Source organism: Camelina sativa, chromosome 16 (assembly GCF_030686135.1).
Source record: "Camelina sativa cultivar CO46 ecotype springtype chromosome 16, ASM3068613v1".
Lineage (NCBI taxonomy): Eukaryota > Viridiplantae > Streptophyta > Magnoliopsida > Brassicales > Brassicaceae > Camelina > Camelina sativa.
The window spans coordinates 29,862,194-29,879,132 of NC_141895.1; the positions used below are offsets into that span (position 1 = coordinate 29,862,194).

Below are 16,939 nucleotides of genomic sequence, written 5' to 3' on the forward strand. Positions count from 1 at the left end.
TGTTTTAACGGGTTGAGATTAAGTCGGTAGTCAAACAAGCTTTGACTCTTTTGTCCAGCTGGCAATATTTCCTTTTCGTTATAGACGGTCCAGATCTAAAGCATTTATGTTTTAACGGTTATCAGCATTAAACCTACAAATTCCAGCTGGCAATTTCCTTTTCTTTTTCTTTTGTTTCGTAAAATTTTTAATGCGACCGTTAGCTGGAGATATTCGTGTTATAAGCCTAGATTAATAAATCTAACGGTTCAAAAATAGAAAAGGAAATAATAGGTAGGTTAAATCATGACCGACATATACTACATTCTCTATAAATATAACGCTCCACTACTACTCACATCGCTCATCTTCCATCTTTTTGTTTTTTTTTTTCGTTTTTAATTCTCCTTCGTTACTTGAAAAGGAAGCTGGTGTGGTATACTTTCTAATCCCGACGGGTCCATGACGACGCGATGATGTTGTTTTCAACTCCGATCATTCATCGCTTGTGAAATTTTCTAGGGTTTGGTCGTCTCGTCTCTCTCATCGATCGCTCTGTTATTATTATTCTTCACGAGTCTCTAACTTGTTTTTGATTTGTTCTTCTTGCACGTCTTTTGGTAGCGAATCTATGATCATACGCTCCCCTGGCTTCTGAATTCTCACTCCTCCTACGGTTTGGTTTATAATTCTCAATCCCCTCGTCTGCTGTTTTTGTTTTCTTACGTTTTTTTTTTTCTTTGTGTTGCAGGTGTGTTGCCGTGTTTTGGACGCGAATTATGATCAAATCGTCGCATATTCGCCTCCAGACTACGTCTCCAGGGGTTTGTGACGGGTTCCTTGCTCTAAACGAATCTATATTTGCTTCTCAATTTTCAATTTGGTTTGTTTGTCTTTCTCTTCTAATTACTTACTTTTCTTTTTTTTTGTTGCTTTAATTTAGGTTTGTCAACGATTGATGGCTTCTAGGGTTTGTTTTCTAAAATTGCATCAAGTTGCTCTTTTCATAATGAAATTGTTCATGTGATTTACTTGTTGCTCAGGGTGATGTCTCAAGGAGACAAAGGACACGCTTTGCTTCTTCTAACGTCTTAGAGGGTTTTGTTCTTCCTCTTAACTCTTCTTTTACACTCTGATTTTTTTTTTTTTTCCTTTCTTATGAATTTATTCATGTGATTTAGTTGTTGCTCGCTCTGTTATTTCAGGTTATGGTTGATGATTTTATCGATGAGGATGATGTCTCAAGGAGACAAGGACACGCTTCGCTTCTTCGTTGTGCTAAGGTTTTGTTCTTCCTCCTAACTCTTCTTTTACTCTCTGTTTTTCATAATTACATATGTGATTTACTTGTTGTTGTTTTTATTTTTGTTTTGTTGGTTTAGGTGTGTGGAGAAGGATCCTACAATGGCTCAATGATGGCTTTGACTGATCGTTGTCACTCGATGTTACTCTTCTAAGGTTTGGTTTCTAAACTGAATATTTTTATTATGTTCAAAAGGACACGTTTCGCTTCTTTTCTATGCTAAAGTCTTCAATCAAGGGTTTTGTTCTTCCTCTTAACACTTCTTTTATTTACTCTCTGTTTTTTTTTTTTTTTTTTTGGTTTGGTTCCTTAATGGTGCTTTGTTCTTCTTCGTCTTGCAGATGTTTTGGAAGCTAATAATTATGTCTTTATAGGTGTTTCACTCTATCATTTTGGTTTCAGTAGTACCTACTTATCATTTTGTTAAGTTGTTGGTTTCTTTTAACTTTTGCAGAGCACACATAGGCTCTAAACGCATCTCTATTTGCTTCTAAATTTTCACTTTGGTTTTGTCTACTTACGTGTTGTTTTTTGTTGCTTTAGGTTTGTGGAGGAAGGTCATACACGATTGATCGGTGATGGCTTCCAGGGTTTGTTTTCTAAATTGCATCAAGTTGTTATTTTCTTAATGAATATGTTCATGTGACTTACTTGTTGTTCTGTTCTTTCAGGTTATGGTTATCGATGAGGGTGATGTCTCAAGGAGACAAGGACACGCTTCGCTTCTTTTCTATGCTAAAGTCTTCAAGGGTTTTTTGTTCTTCCTCTTAACTCTTCTTTTACTCTCTGTTTTCCTAATTACATGTTATATACTAATTGCTCTGTTATTTCAGGTTATGGTTGACCCTTTTATCATGAGGGTGATGTCTCGAGGAGACAAGGAGAAAAGGAGACAAGGACACGCTTCGCTTCTTCTCTGTCCTAAACGTTTTCAAGGGTTTTGTTCATCCTCTTAACACTTCTTTTACACTCTTTTTTTTTTGTTCCTTACGTTCCTTTCTTCTTCGTCTTGCAGGTGTTTTGGATGCGGATTATGATATGATCACTGCATCTTCTCCAGGCTAAGTTTGTAGGTCTTCTCACGGATTCCTTGCTCTAACGCCTTTCTATTTGCCCTCTGAATTTTCAAAATTGCATCGGTGGTTTTTTTTGCCTTATTACATGTTATTTACTTGTCGTTTTTGTTTTGTTGGTTTAGGTTTGCGGAGACTGGAGAAGGATCCTAAAATTGACCAGTGATGGCTTTTACTGATCGTTGTTACATTCATGTTATTCAAGTATACGTTCCTTGTTTCCCTCCAAAGTATGTTGTAATCAGGTTGGAAGTAGATCTTCCTAGTGATGTTGGGATTCATGTTTTTAGCTCAAGTCCCTGTCTTTTGTTATAGAAACTCGAGGTTAGGTGTTGGTATCTTAGGTCTGCTAAACCTGAATATTTTTAAGTTGTTCTTTTTGGTGCTAAATCTGCTAATGCCATTTGTTTTGTTTTGATGAAGTCTCTTAGGTGGTACGCTTATGTCTAAGCTCCTATGATACACAAGGATGGACATGTGGATGTGGTTTATTCAGGTTTTTGTTCTCTTTCCCGTTGGTATTTTTTCTCTGTTTCTGTATCTCACTCTCATGCTCCAAGAAGTTGGATAGACAACTGTTTGCGTTAAAATAGCTTAAGCAGCAGGTATGATTTTTGATGGGATAATTTGTTACTACTCTTTGTCAATTTACAACTGACGTTTATGCTGATATCTATAGGATAATTCTTGCATGCTTATTTCTGGAGATCTAGTCTAACAGGTGATGTTTCTTGGCGGTTTTGCTAACAGTTGATGCGTTTTGGTCTTCTTTTGATGGTGTTTCACGATTTATGATTTTGGTTTCAGTAGTACCTACTTATCATTTTGTTAAGTTGTTGTCTTCTTTTAATTTTTGCAGAGCAGACAAAGGCAAAAAAACTGTGTTGTCTTCTCACTCAGAGAAGAAGATAGCCAACTGTTTTGAAACTTTTGTTGGGTTAGGATTCACCAGGGATGAGTTTGTGATTATTGATGGTCAAACGCCAGCCTTCGTGTCTTAACTTATCTGTAGAAACTGTAAAGAAGAAGATAGAGTTTCTGGTGAAGGAGATGAATTGCCCTGTAGAGGCCTTGGTTTTGATCCCTCAGGTACTTGGATACAACAACCTAGAGAAGAGGATTGTACCAAGGTGTAACTTAATCAAAGCTCTCATGTCCAAACGATTTCTCGGTGGAGACAAAGGAAGCGAACTGCCGCCAATGCATTCTGTTTTGAAGAGTACCAATCATGATTTTTTAAATAGGTATGTGATGAAGTACGATGACAAAGATATTGTGGCTGAGTTAATGGCTATGTTCACTGAAGCAAAAGAAGAGCTTTCAATCTACAAATCTCTGAAACCCAATTTATAGTTTTGCAGTCTCAGTTTGGCCTGAATCTGATCTGTCTTGGGAAAAAAGGAATTAGTAATTTTTGTATGTCTCGCCTTCACTTTCTTCTTTCTCTCGCCTCTCACTATGGCACTGGCCCTAATGCCAAACCCTTTAGAGATAAATGAAGATTTTGAGTCCACTGAACGGAACAGGAGATGTAAACATAGCCATTCTTGGAGATGTAAACATTAAGGGTAAGTATCACTTAAGAAGAAAGTTTAGGTAAAATATGATTGGAAGATAGAGAGATCATGATTCTTCTGCTTCTGCCAGTCACATTTCAAGAACAGGACCTTCTTGGGAATGAACAGCAATGATGGAGAAAGAAAGTGAAGGGGACACTAGAATTCGATGCAAAAACCTCAGACACTAATCAAACCAAAATGGCAAACCACGCACTGACCTGCATACAAAACTAAAGCACAAAGACACAACAATGCATAGAACCATTAACCAATGTTTGAACTAGTTATGAGATATCTTCTAAATCATAACTAGTTCAGATTTAATCATGGTTTTGATAAGACAACTTGGAACGAGACACATCTATAAAATTAAACAAATGTATCTTGTAATCTTTGTAGACGAGAAATACCTATCTCATCACTTGACAGAAATATAAAATAGTCCACAATGTAAGTGTTTTCCACCAGAGTTGCTCTACGGCTTCTCATCATTAAGTGGAGCTTATAAGGCAGAGAAAGACAGAGTTCAATCAAACCAAGTCAAAGAAATATATACAAGTGGGTTCAATATGTCCTAACAGATTGAAAAAACAAAGTGCAAGATATAAATAAAAGTTAGCATTAGGCAGATGAAAAAGTAATAACAAGAATTGTTTAAAGAGCAAGGGAATGAGAATATTAGAATTTCAGACATTTATAGAAGCAGAATGTAAGACCTGAACGCTATATGAGTGTGAGAGAGGATCAACTTTGTAAACAGCACCGAACCACACAACCTTCCCCCAAACCTCGTCTCCCTGGCGTCTCTCCATTGAAATCTCGTCAGACCAAAGCTCCAAACTCTCAGGATCTCCGAGATGGGCGTTCCAGAAGATGACAATGTTCCCAGCAGAGTTGCTACCGAGTCTGCTGATATCATATTTGACCTTGGTTGGTACAGAGTGCAAGCAAAGCAGTATCGAACCAGAGAGAGACCGTTGAAACTCTTCCAAACCTTTCACCTTCTTCCAATCCAACTCATCTGGCTCACACCATAGTATTCTCCCATGAGTACCACGACAGTACAACAAGTTCCCAATGGCACACCAATCGTGTCTGTTTCCTGGCTTAGAATCCTGTTTCTTCCCTTTTCTCCATGTACCTTCACTTGGCAAGAAGTATAAGCTTTGTTCCTCCTCATCAACAGCGTAAACCTTATGCTCAATCACAACACTTTGGTGGATACCGTGGGGTATCTCTGGGATTGTCAAAGTATTCCAAGTTTGAGTCTTTAGGTTAAATACCTCAGCCCAGTTTGAACCAAACTCCTCACAGCCTCCAAAAACATATATCTTCCCGTTGAGCAAGCTTACTGCTGGGGAAGCACGAGCCACTTTCAAGGACGGGACACGGTGCCATGTACTAGAGAAACAATCGAGGAACCAGACATCAGAAGTGGGTTTGCCTTTTATGAGTCTGATAGGCTAAGGATCCCCATTGCCTTCATGAAGAAGAAGATAAGGACTAAAGGAAGAAGGTCAAGACAGGGTTGGCTCAAGAAGCAAAGTGGCTGAAGGAAGAATGAGTGAAGTGTGGGAGAGACCTGCCCCAAAGAGAGTCTTTACTAGTTTATGGAATAAGTGAAGTGTTGTCGTTTAATAAACCTTATGAGTATTGTATTTAAGGCTATCCCACTTTAGGGTTGCCGCATCTTATGTTCAATCAATCAAAGTATTATTCGGTACTCTCTCTCTCTTCTATCTGTGGTTGTTGGTCACGTTACTGACAATCTATCCGTTAGGTCACCAGCTTAACAATTTGGTGCTTTCATTGAGAGTTGACGATGGCTCCTCCGACAAACGTACCCGCCGTCGTCTTAGATCCGAAGAACCCTTCGCTTGAGCTCGAGGATACCTCCCAGTCTCCGTTGACACCAGATACTCTCACTTCATGCATGGAGAAACACGACAAGGTTCTTGTCTACCTGCAAGAAGCAGTGTCCCAGATTCTGCGCAACGAGATCTACGGCACACCTGGCAGCGCAACTCCACCTGGGTTCCCGACTCCAGCCCCATGTAACCAGTTCCAACCCTCTCCATCACCCACGTTAGCCTTGGAAAAGTCAAAGAGTGATGGGATTTTGCCCCCGCCGCCAGAGAACTACAACCGACCCTCTGAGCTGCAAATCCCTACTCTGACCTTTGACCAGCCTCGCGAATCCCCCAGATCCAGGCGATTTGACATTCCGACTTACGAAGGTGGTAATCCAGAAGACTGGATCTTTCGTGTGGAGAAATGTTTTGTCACGATCCAGACCCACGAGTCTGAGAAGCTTGACCAAGCACTAACCGGCTTGACTGGTCAAGCTATCACTTGATGGCTGTACGCGCAGGATCGATTTCAAATCGTGACCTGGAAGGACTTTAGAGATCGCTTCAAGGAGCGTTTTAAACCCAGTCGCGGATGTTCTCCGGTAGATCATCTGATGAATCTGACGCAGAAGGGAACGGTGGATGAGTATCGTGCCCAGTTTGAAGAGCTGTCTGTTGAACTACCACATGTTCCAGGTGATGTGTTGGAAGCAGCCTTCCTTAAAGGGTTGAAGAAGGGCCTTAGGGACCCATTGGTGCGATCGAGACCTCCAGATCTCATCGCAATGGTAGACATGGCTCGTTTGGTGGAGGCTCAGGAGTCGGAGAACATGAGCTATCAGGCACGCAGCTACTCACGTCCAATGGTTGACAATACTTCCCAACAGTACTCCAGTAACCAACGAGGGAGTGACTGGAATGCTAACAAGAAACCCTTTGACAACCCTAAGGAGGTGCGAAAGCCCAACTCGGGACAGGAGAACAAGGGGTTCAATCCTTGTAGACATTATGGGGAGCGGTGGTCACCAGGACACAAGTGTAAGCCTCAGCGTTTGAAATGTTTGGAGGTTGATGAAGAAGAAGACGCTGAGCAATTTAATGTGGAGGAACTGGAACCTCAGGAGGTGGGGTGTGAAAATGAAGAAAAACAGGAGGTGTATACGCTGACCCGTGGATCCATAGCCGGAATAACTTCAAAAAAGGCCATGAAAATGATGGGTCAAATCCTTAACCGTGATGTGGTGGTACTGATAGACTCCGCAGCTACTTGCAATTTCATCTCCAACCGGTTGGTCAAGGAAATGGGATTGGCCATCACAAGTAACAGAGAGTTTGGCGTGATAGTTGGTGGGGACCAAATCCATAAGGGAAGAGGCAAGTAATGGAGTGTCGTTGGACATACAAGGTATTGACATCATGGAGGAATACTCCATCTTCGAGATAGGAGCCACCAATGTGATCCTCGGGTACACTTGGCTGGAAACACTCGGAGATACTCGTATAAATTGGCTCAACCGTACCTTAAGCTGGAAGATTGGTAGGTTATGGGTAACATTAGTCGGAGATCCTGCTTTATCCAAAGAAGAGGTTTCCCTCAAGTCAATGGAGAGGCTAATGCAACACAGTGGGGAGGCATATCTGTTGGATTTGACCACATTATTCCAAAACAAGGAACCACCTACAGAAACACACCACTCACAAGAGATACAGTCCGTGGCTAGCAGATATGAAGGAGTGTTCGAGCCGCCTTGTGGGTTACCTCCTAGGCAAAACCGAGAGCATGCCATCACCTTACAGGCAGGAGCTTCTCCGGTGAACGTCAGACCCTACAGGTACTCTTTCATTCAGAAGAATGAGATTGAGTGTTTGGTGAAAGAAATGCTAGAAGCTCAGGTGATCAGGCCTAGTATCAGTCCTTACTCGAGTCCGGTACTACTGGTTAAGAAAAAGGATGGAGGATGGTGTTTCTGTGTCGACTACAGAGTCTTGAACAAGATAACCATCCCTGATCGCTATCCCATACCGGTGATTGAGGAGTTCCTTGATGAGTTGAGTGGAGCCACGGTGTTTTCAAAAATCGATTTGAAATCATGATAACATCAAATCAGGTTGAAGGAAGAAGATGTGGAGAAAACAGCCTTCAAAACGCATCAAGGGCATTATGAGTTCCTTGTCATGCCCTTTGGCTTGACAAATGCACCCTCGACATTCCAGAGTATTATGAATGACCTCTTCAGGTCATATCTCCGAAGGTTAGTGTTAGTGTTTTTCGATGACATTCTCATATACAGCCCCGATGTCCAGACACATAAAACGCACTTGGAGACGGTGCTCCAACTGATGTAGAAACAAAAGTTCTTCGCTAACTGGAAGAAGTGTTCTTTTGGAGATAGCAAGGTAGCCTACCTTGGTCACATCATCTCTGCACAGGGGGTAGCTACTGATCCTGAGAAGATAGAGGCAATGTTAGAGTGGCCAGTCCCTAAGAACATCATGGAGCTAAGAGGATTCTTAGTACTAACAGGTTACTACCGCAGGTTTGTCAAGAATTATGGGCAGATTGCTAGACTGTTGACTGAAATATTGAAGAAGAATGGGTTCTGCTGGTCAGGAGAAGCAAAGACAGCGTTCCAAAAACTTAAGGAAACAATTACTAGCTTACATGTGTTGTGCTTGCTGGATTTTACTCATGAATTCACCATTGAGACAAACGCTTCTAGAGCTGGGATTGGTGCAATATTGTCTCAAAACCGAAGACCAATAGCATATTTGAGTCAAGCTTTCTCATCCTCTGGAATAATCAAGTCAGTCTACGAACGTGAGCTCTTGGCCATTTTCAAGGCAATGTCTCGTTGGAAGCATTACCTTACAGGCATGGAATTCGTGATCAAAACTGATCAGAGGAGTTTGCGACATCTCTTGGACCAAAAGGTCGTATCCTCTGTCCAGCAGAGATGGGCTGCAAAGTTGTTAGGATTGACCTATCGTATCGAGTACAAACCACGGGTGGAAAATAGGGTGGCGGATGCATTGTCTAGGAGACCTCATGAAGAAGCTTTCATGCAACTGTCACTCATAGCTCCTCTCACATTGGACAAGGAGAAGCTTCAGGTAGAACTCAATGCAGACAAGGAGTATGGGTCTGTGATAGGTGAACTCGAGAATGGTCTGACAAAGGAGGGTTTTCGAATGGAGCAAGGGTTACTGTCCAAGGAAGGAAGATTAATCATTCCTTCAGATTCTTCTTTGATGCCTTCTTTACTTGAACAGTTCCATTCAAGCGTTACAGGGGGACACGAAGGTGCACTGAAAACCTTCAAAAGGTTGACTCAGGAGGTGTATTGGCGAGGTATGAGAAAGGATGTTGTCCAGTACATCACGAAGTGCCAAACCTGTCAGGAGAAGAAATACAGTACTCTGTCTCCCGCGGGTCTTCTTGCTCCTCTACCCATTCCGAAACAGGTATGGACTGACCTAAGTTTGGATTTTGTAGAAGGGATTCCAAACTCAAGGGGGTTCAACTCTATCTTGGTGGTGGTGGATCGGCTCAGCAAGTACATCCATTTCATTCCCCTGAAACACCCATACACAGAAAAAAAAGTTGCAGAAGCTTTCATAAGGGAAGTGGTCAAGTTACAAGGTTTCCCTGAAACTTTAGTGTAGGACAGAGATCGAATTTTCCTGAGCAATTTTTGGACTGAGTTGTTTAAGATGCAGGGAGCTGCATTGCACCGAAGCACCGCATACCACCCGCAAACTGATGGGCAAACCGAAGTGGTAAATCGATGTTTGGAGACTTATTTGCGGTGTTTTGCCATCATCTTGGGCACAATGGCTGCCGTGGGCAGAATACTGGTACAACTCGTCCTACCACTCCTCGACGCAGACAACTCTATTCTTCGCAGTTTATGGTAGAGAGCCACCACGCCTGTTGAGGTACGGGGATACACCAAGTGCAAATGCTCATGTGGATGAGCTGCTTGGGAGTCACTCTCGGATTTGATGGCTCAGTTTCCGGATTTCGACCTTGAGGAAAAGGTCGCTTTACTGCGAGGGAGTATTGATAGGCTAAGGGTCCCCATTACCTTCATGAAGAAGAAGATAAGGACTAAAGGAAGAAGGTCAAGACAAGATTGGCTCAAGAAGCAAAGTGGCTGAAGGAAGAATGAGTGAAGTGTGGGAGAGACTCTGCCCCAAAGAGAGTCTTTACTAGTTTATGGAATAAGTGAAATGTTGTCGTTTAATAAACCTTATGAGTATTGTATTTAAGGCTATCCCACTTTAGGGTTGCCGCATCTTATGTTCAATCAATCAAAATATTATTCAGTATTCTCTATCTCTCTCTAATCTATCTGTGGTTGTTGGTAACGTTGCTGACAATCTATCCGTTAGGTCACCGGCTTAACAGAGTCCACTGATCATGTAAAGTCCCCAATCCACCACCACAAAAGAGGATGACTCCGGAGCCTGATTAGGGTTCGATGGGATCGGCCTCAGCTGGCGAGTACGGGTGAGGAGGATGAACCAGCGTGGGTTTGGATCAGGAGAGATGCGTAAGCATACGTAGAAAGATGCCTCGATGCAACCAATAAGCGCTCGCGCGCTACAGAGCTCATGGGAAAGTACGAGAGAGCGGTGTCTTTTTGAGACGAGGGATAAGTTCGCATGGTCCAATCTCGAGACGGGAGCCATGCAACTCACAGCTACCGCGTCTGGCAACGACGACCATGACGTCGTCATCTTCCTCCTTTTACTCTGTGGTGGCATTCCGGTCATACCTAATTGTAATTCACTTTAGAACAACTATGGAACTACAACTACTTTATATAATGGTTCTATGGTTCATGTTCCAAAACCATGTCCTATTATGAATTCACAATCGTTCGTCACAAAAAAAATCTTTTCATAGTAACTAATGTTAAATTTCTCAATGTATTTGTGATAGTAACTATACCAAAGTGAAAGTAAAATAGTTGGTTTAATGTGTTTATAGATAACACAATATAAAATCAATGATGTATCATCACAATAATGTATGACCGCGATGGAAAAAACCTTGGTTCCGCCCTCATCCCTTATGGAGAGAACATTGCGTCCAACTTCCTCCATCATGGAGAGAACCTTGGCTCCGCCAACCTCCCTTGGAGAGATAATCTTGCGTCCAACCTCCTCCACCTTCCTCTGTTGGGTAGATAACCTTGTGTCCAACCTTCTCCACCATAGAGAGAACCTCGACTCTGTGTGTGGAGAGGAAATGTTCACGTCTTTTTACTATCTCAAAATAGCTTGCTCCGACGACCAATAAACGTCAAAACCTATTTCAATCGTCACAAAATCTTTTGATAGTAACTAATGCTAAATTTCTCAATGTATTCGTGGAAGTGTCTTTGACACACCATGATTCTGTCTTTGTAACGCTTCAACCGCCACATTGTTTAGTGAGCCCATGTCTACTCTTAGTCTATGAGTCCACCTTCCCAAGTGGGCCCTACATCTATTTCTTTTGCTTTGTCCTCATTCGCACAATTTCGACAATCACTTCCAGAAATGTCATCCATCATGAAGTTCTCTCTGGACCCTTGACTGAAAAAATAAGTGCATTTTGATGACGTATGTGGCTAAATCAATTCTTTTAAACATTTCCGCAAACTAGGGTGTCAGAGTCTTTGAGTTCCTATGGATCTATGAACAACGATTTATTTTTTCCAATCTATTTATCTATGTTTGTTGTACGCTTGTGTTTGATTACCCTATTTTATCAATTCATTAGGTTTATGAGCTTTTATTCGTTGTCTCCCTTTGGGATTGAATGAATAATGGTAACAATTATGTTTGCAAAAAAAAAAAAAAATTATGACCAACCAATCAAGGTTGAGAAATTGAAAGAAAATTAATTTGGCATGATTAAAGAAACAATAGAAAATTATAAACATGTTAATATATGAATCCCAAATCATTTAAAGATTAAAATATAAATTAAAACAATCTAAAAATACTACAATAAATTTTAAAATACAGTATTAGAAAAAGAATACTCATATATTAATCTTTTTTTTTTGGTCAACATACTAATTTTACCTATTCCCAACTGAAAAAGGAGAAAGTAGTAGAAAATTTTGATTTAAGAAAATAAGAAAAATTTATCTTCCCATTAAAATATATTCCCAGTTAAACAAAGTTGAAAGCAATGAATATGAGGTGATATTTGATTATATAGAAGTGAGTACAAAATTTAGAATTAATAATTAAAAGTATATTTTCCTTAATCCTTTCCTCTATTTTTTAATAATTAATCACTTAAAATTAAAAATAAGTAAATAATATTATAATTTCTAATTTTATGAATATATATATATAGATATAGATATAATCTCCTTATAATTATTTTTTAAAACTTTTTTTTTTCTAAATTCTGAAATTTTTTATAATTATCTTTTTACTTTATTAATATTTTTTAAAACAAAATATTTTTTTTTGTTGTAATCAAATTCTTCCTATTAAATATTTACACATGTCAAAATCTCAGATTGATAACTTGACACATGTCAAAATCTTGTTAATGACTAACTTCAAAACCCAACTTTATATAATAAGATACGATGATTAACTACATTTCAATTTTAAAATAAATAAAGATGATAGGAGAATAATTTTTTTTTAATATGAAATAAATCTTCTATATATCAATATTAACTATAGAATATTATATATATGGATATTTAAAATATTTTTATTCTGTTTGGTTATAAGGATAGTTGAGAGAATTAATTTGGATATGAATATAAGCATTACACGGTATCCAATGGTAAATGTTTCCATAAACATATTTTTAAGCAAAAAGTGATGCAAAAATACTAGTATAGATTATAAATATTACGGGAGAAAATCTTTAATCAAATGTAAGGATAAACTAATTCCTTTTTCAAATATGAATCTGTTACGGGAGTTTTTTTGTTTTTTTGTTGAGCGTTAAATTTAGCTGTTGACGGTGTTTTAATACCGACTTAGGTATGTATTTGCACAATTTGACGAGTTGGATTTGTGAATTTGAATTTTATTTCGTATGGATTCACACTCAGATTGAACATGTGACATTGCATATTATTAACCATTTTTTTTGACCAGAAGATCAAAGAAAACATTTTCTAGAGGAATTCGAGAGTTAATTTTTATAGGCAGTGAAGCAGACTCATCAAAATTGAAACATTTTAAAATCCGACCCAAGATCCGCGCGTTTATTCGTTTAGAATATACTTAAATGATTGTTTTACCCCTATCGCAAATGAATTAATTTATCTTTTTCCATTAGCATTTTGGTGTAATTTTTTTCCAAAACTAATGTTGTTTTGTTAAAATACTTTTCAATTAATAGGAGGGATCTTACCAAGCAAAACAATTATTAATAAATTACAGCTCTTTTAATCATGGTTTTAAACGAAAACTATCTTATTAAAAGACCTTTATTTTATTTAAGATTTTTTCAATGTAACATTATTATATGTAATATGTTCGATATTGACAAACTAATAATATTTTTAAGAGAAAAACATATTTAATTAAAATCATATATTTGTCAAATCCTTTGTATCCCATTTATACATAAACTTAAAAGTTGCCGCGGAATTATTTTGTATATATATTCCATCTTCTTGCGCTTGCCAGAAACATACATTCGGTTTTCTACCCCCACATACATTATGTATAAAAATTTGTTTCCCGATAAATGCATTAAACGTTGCATGCTCCACATAATTAGGTCCCTGAAAAAAATATGATGACAAAAAGTATATGTATTTCAAATCTACCATTTAAATATAAAATGAGAAAATATTGTAGAAACATTTAGAAACCTATAAGAATGTGAAGAAAATAAAAATAATTTTGAAATCAATTACCTTATTTAAGTTGCACCATATCAAATTTTTTGGAAATACGGTGATTCGGGTTGTCCATTCCTTATTGGAGGGAAGAAAAGTAAGTAAGGTCATTTTATCTTCGCCAGATCTACAATTGAACATAAGTTTATTGTTACTTGCAAGATGATTTGAAATTTCTATGTTAAATTTTCTAAATATAAGAAGAGAGTTTATTTTTTGGGTGGAGATGAAAAAAAAAGAATATGAAATAAATTAGAACTTTCTCCATCTTTGTTATTTTATTTTATTCTCCTTACATGTATATGTAATATATATATACTTTTCACATACATATGTATTTAGGTATCTTCATAAATAGTTGTGATATTAGTTTATATTCTTTACTTCAGTTCTTTGTCAATTTTTTTTTTGTTAACTTCATACATTTATGGTCTTTTTCATAGTATTTCCATTTCATATTTGATAAGATGATGTTATAGAATAACCTTATAAAACTTTAGTTTTTATAAGATGATGTAGATTAGGTGTTTTTATAAGGTTATTACTCATTCTTAAATCTAAATTTTGTTAACTACATAGCTCATACATTTATGGTCTTTTTCATAGTCTTTTCATTTCATATTTGACTAGGAGAGTCAACATTTTTCTAAAAATAATAATATAATAATAAAAATATTATTATTTTGTTTGAGATAGTATTTATTTTTAATTTTACAATTTTTTGGTATTTCACAATATATCTTTTTGAAAACTAATTATTTTAGAATAATATAGTATTTTAATTTATTTGATGTATCTTACAGTTTTATAATTTTTGTTTGTTGTATTTGCATCATTATTTTGTGAAATATTTAAAATAATAATTATAATATTCTAGTTGTGAGCAAATAAATTTTATTAATTTATCTACATCATAAATTTAGTTTTACCAACCCGCCAATGTGAAACATAGAACACATTTTTTTCTTCACAGATAGATTAATATATATTTAATATTAAAAATCCAAAACACAACATATGTAGAAAAATTCTACATATTTATTAATCATAAAATTTATATGATAAATCAAAATAATTTGAAAATAAAATAAAAGAAAGCTGATAGGAAAATCATAATTTAAAATCTTAACAAAATCTTAGTTTTTAAAATTCTGATTGGTTTATATTTTAAAACAATAATTCCTAATTTTTGTCCATAATTAATTAGAAAGAGAAAATAATTTTTTTGGGAAACTAATAATTATTTAAAAGATTTTATTAGTTTAATATTAAAATGACCTTTTATGTTGACTGAAAAATTAAACATATGTCTTAAACCCAATAGCATGACAATGTAATTTTTTAACATTTTATAAGGTTAGTTTCATATTTGTATTTCTCAATTAATATAGTAGGATAAGATGATGTTATAGAATAACCTTATAAATATTTAGTTTATTTTTTTATCATTTCTGTTTTTTTATCTACGTCATCTTATATTTTTCTTATTGTAGTGAACAAATTGGAAATATCAAAAAAAAAAAATTTGAGGGCTTTTGAACTTCTAACTATGATTTTCTTTAATAGAACTATTATATGAGAGGTGAAACTATGAAAATAACATGTTAAAACGACTAATAGGTGAAAAAATGAAGAATCAACTTGAAATTAGGATTTACAAGGATTTACAGATCGACATAAAGGATTAAGAAGAAGAATGTATTTTCGTCATTTTGCATTTATTAATAAAACTGTTAAAAACGCAAAACAAGAACTGTGGGTTTCAAACCCGTGGACCGGGGGAATTTAGTACATACGAAAACCACTGGACCATTATCAATTCTCGATTACATAAAACTCCTAAAACTAGTTCCGATTAATCTCTGATTTAAATCCAATTGACAATTTTTTAATGTTTAATACATCTGATTATATAAAGTTTGATGTCAAAGTTACTCATTAACAAGATCGTGACACATGTCAATTGCATCATTCAGATATCGACACATGTCAATTCTAAATTTATTAATATTTTAAAAAATAAAAATATAAAAATTCAAAACCTAGCATAAAAAAGTTTTATAAAAAAGTAAAATAGATAAAATAAAACCTTATTTTATTTAAAATATAATTATAAGATAAATTATATATATATATATATATAAATATCATAAAATTAGAAATTATAATATTTTTTTACTTATTTTAATTTTAAGCTGCTAATTTTACAAGAAAAAAGATTACTTTTTATATGAGATAAAAAAATGATTATGAAAATTATACAATTAATTACTGTTTCTAAAAAAATGTAAATACTCACATTTACATAAAGAAAAAGATTGTTGAAGTAAAAAAATAAAAATAAAATTAGATTGTCTCATATTTTTTTCACCAATCAAATAATTTATTCAAAAGACTGCTATTGTAATATATAAAATAGGAGTATGTAAGATAACGTATGGTTTTTGTAACTATAAATATGTTAAAGTGTAGAGACATATAATATGTTATTTAATGTGTTCATCAAGACAATTTGGTGGTAGTAGTAAAGACTAACGAGTATATTTTAACAGTAAAATATATTTGTGTGTACAAATACACTTTTAGTGGTAATGTAGACAATAGATTTGTAAATGGATATACGTTAGTGTATTATAGCAAAAAAACAAGTATTTTATATAACTAAAGTTTATCTCTTTACTTTTATACATTATTTTTACTTACCAAAAAAATTAAATATATATATATATATTTGTTAAGTTTAATTTAATTTTAATAATTTTGAACTCATCTACAACTATTTTCTATAACTAAAAGTGTATCTATTTTTTATTTTTCAACCAAACAATAAATTAAAAAGAAATTCTCAGTTGCCCAAGCCAGAGGGAACGGGTTTACAAAAGAAACTTCAGAGATAAGAGAATGCGAAGCACATGCAAGACAATCCGCCTTCGAATTTGACGCATGCGGGATCCAAGAGATGAAACATAAAATATGTGAGTTAAACTCATCGAGCAAGTTGGAAAAGGACGACCATTATTCAGGGGACTGCACCATAGTGAGTAACTCAGCACGTATCCGCTCCATGGCCCACAACAACGCTTCTAACTCTGAATGCAGGGGGAGGGGCTTCGTCTTAGACACTTGGTCCCCAATAACAAGGTTCCCTCCTCATCAACGCAACACCACAAGCCCAATCTTGAATGCATATTGGTTGCTTTCCAAGAACCATCAATCTGACAACAAGGTAAAGAAACCTAGACATCTGAGGACGAAGATGGAGCTGACATGACCGCTGTAAAAGAGAGCGCCTTTTTCC

At 36.2% G+C, this 16,939-nt stretch overlaps 2 long non-coding RNA genes and 2 pseudogenes across 4 annotated transcripts; 2 read left to right on the plus strand and 2 right to left on the minus strand.

The window, feature by feature from the left end:
* The first annotated feature begins 727 nt into the window (after positions 1 to 727).
* LOC104752849 (uncharacterized) lies at positions 728 to 2,618 on the plus strand. 2 transcript variants are annotated; one of them, XR_762024.3, is made up of 10 exons: positions 728 to 862; positions 1,023 to 1,077; positions 1,185 to 1,262; positions 1,362 to 1,437; positions 1,624 to 1,656; positions 1,826 to 1,872; positions 1,954 to 2,032; positions 2,116 to 2,219; positions 2,298 to 2,355; positions 2,481 to 2,618. It is a non-coding gene; the product is annotated as an uncharacterized LOC104752849 (long non-coding RNA). The 2 variants fall into 2 exon arrangements; XR_015583999.1 differs by having other exon boundaries at positions 2,298 to 2,351; positions 2,481 to 2,600.
* A 154-nt stretch (positions 2,619 to 2,772) lies between these two features.
* LOC147926102 (uncharacterized) lies at positions 2,773 to 3,370 on the plus strand. The gene is made up of 3 exons (XR_015584000.1): positions 2,773 to 2,851; positions 3,035 to 3,076; positions 3,215 to 3,370. It is a non-coding gene; the product is annotated as an uncharacterized LOC147926102 (long non-coding RNA).
* A 1,230-nt stretch (positions 3,371 to 4,600) lies between these two features.
* On the minus strand, positions 4,601 to 10,540 carry LOC104754119 (F-box/kelch-repeat protein SKIP6-like; annotated as a pseudogene).
* A 2,672-nt stretch (positions 10,541 to 13,212) lies between these two features.
* Positions 13,213 to 13,909, minus strand: LOC104754120 (S-protein homolog 8-like; annotated as a pseudogene). The gene is made up of 2 exons (XR_015585117.1): positions 13,660 to 13,909; positions 13,213 to 13,524 (listed from the first exon to the last, which is right to left on the minus strand). The product of XR_015585117.1 is annotated as an S-protein homolog 8-like (transcript).
* Positions 13,910 to 16,939: the final 3,030 nt, after the last annotated feature.